The 1,979-nt window shown below is 36.4% G+C and overlaps 1 protein-coding gene across 1 annotated transcript in view; it reads right to left on the minus strand.

The window, feature by feature from the left end:
* LOC106869364 (glutamate receptor) overlaps positions 1-1,979 on the minus strand; it is a 695,940-nt gene that overhangs the window by 95,025 nt on the left and 598,936 nt on the right. The window lies entirely within an intron of this gene.

A 1,979-nucleotide genomic window follows, 5' to 3' on the forward strand; every position in this document is an offset into this window, starting at 1 on the left:
ATATATATATATATATATATATATATATATACACCTTTAAGATACAGCATTTTACATCAAGCCGCTGACATATTTTACAAAACTGACATTACGGTGACATGGAATTCCAAGCGTTGCGCTACATACACGGGTTGGACAATATAATGGAAACACCTAGCATCATAGCATCATAATTTTGAAATATCTATAAAACCGTCAAAAGCTTGTTTATTTTTATGTTGTCTTTTTAAAATTTATTATTAGAGTTGCTTAATATGTTTTGCTAAAATTGACATTTCTTTTCAGATATCATCAGAAAAAGGTAATTAAAATTCATTAAAAATGACAGATCTATCGGACTTTCAAAGACGTCAAATTGTTGCTGCTCGTATGGCAGGCGCTAGCATAACGAAACAGCTGAAATATTTGGTGTATGAAGAAGTACTGTCGCGAAAGTAATGATAGCCTTTGAAAAAGTGGTAAAACCCCCTCGTCGAAACAAGACTCCAGAAGAAAACAAAAACTTTCATATAGAGACCGTCGGACTCTTACGCGAATTGTTACAAAGAATCACAAAAGTACAGCTCCCAAAATTATTGCAGACCACCTCGAGTAACCAGTTTCCACAAAAACTGTTCACCGAGAGCTTCACAAAACCGGATTTCACGGGAGGGCATCAATCATAAAACCACTACTTTCAAAAACATTTAGAGGGCAGTAAAAACCTACAGAGTTGGTCTCTAGAGCAGCGGAAGAATATTATTTTCTCGGACGAGTCATCCTTTACCTTATTTCCGACCACCGGCCGAATATACGTGTGGAGACAGCCAAAAGACGCATTTGGAACAGACTGCCTTTTTCCAACTCTTAAACATGGAGGGGGATCTGTGATGATCTGGCGGGGGCTGTATCTTGGAAATCTGCCGGCGCAATGGTTTCCCTTCATGACAGAATTAGTAGTGAAGACTATTTAAGCATGTTATCTGATCAAATTCATTCTGTGGTTGCGAAACGGTTTCCGGGGGGAAACGCAATCTTTCAGGATGATAATGCACCAATTCACACAGCTAAAGTTGTTACTGAATGGTACGAGGAACATTCTAGTGAAGTTGAACAACTTATCTGACCACCACAGTCACCAGATCTCAATATTATTGAACATTTATGGTGCATTTTAGCAAAACAAGTCAGGAGTCGGTATCCTCCACCATCATTACTACAAGAACTGAAAGCTGTCTTAGCCTGAAAAACGGACAAAAATTCCCTTGGAAACAATTCAAACTTTGTACGAGTCCATACCTCGTAGACTTCGAGCTGTAATTACTACCAAAGGCGGTGCTACTCCATATTAAAATAAATTTGTTTGAAATTTTAAGGTGGTTCCATTATATTATCTAACCTCTCTATCTCTTACATCCCACCACACAAACTACAAAAATTGAAGGGACATACTGGATAGAATAATCTTAATTGTATTGTATCTCGACAAAAGAAAACAAAAATAAAACAATAAAAAACAAGTCGGAATAATCAGGAAATTTATGCCTGTGATAATGAGCGTTCATACGCTATCTTTGATAGGAGTTTTATTATCGCCTGGTGCACGGAATAATTAGAATAAATAACAATAACAACAGCAGCTTTACTCCTAACGCATGACATAGATTCACATTCTGAATTTTTGTGTACTTCCAGCATTTATTTTTTCACTATCTATCGTTGGTTATCATCGTTTACTAATCTAATTAAGCCATTTTTATCTACACATTATCCACCGTACGTAAAATATGTTCCGAGGGCTAAAGCTAGCACATTTGATATATTTGTAAAAGCTGCTTCTACCCCTTGTCATTGCAAAACTTACAACTGTTGTCGAAATTTCAGTGTAACCGATGAACACCATTCATATAGTACCAATGGTTGTGATGGTATACGGTGGACGTTACATTTTGATGCCTCTAATACACACACACACACACATATATATATATATATATATA

The sequence above is a fragment of the Octopus bimaculoides genome, chromosome 1 (genome assembly GCF_001194135.2).
Source record: "Octopus bimaculoides isolate UCB-OBI-ISO-001 chromosome 1, ASM119413v2, whole genome shotgun sequence".
NCBI lineage: Eukaryota > Metazoa > Mollusca > Cephalopoda > Octopoda > Octopodidae > Octopus > Octopus bimaculoides.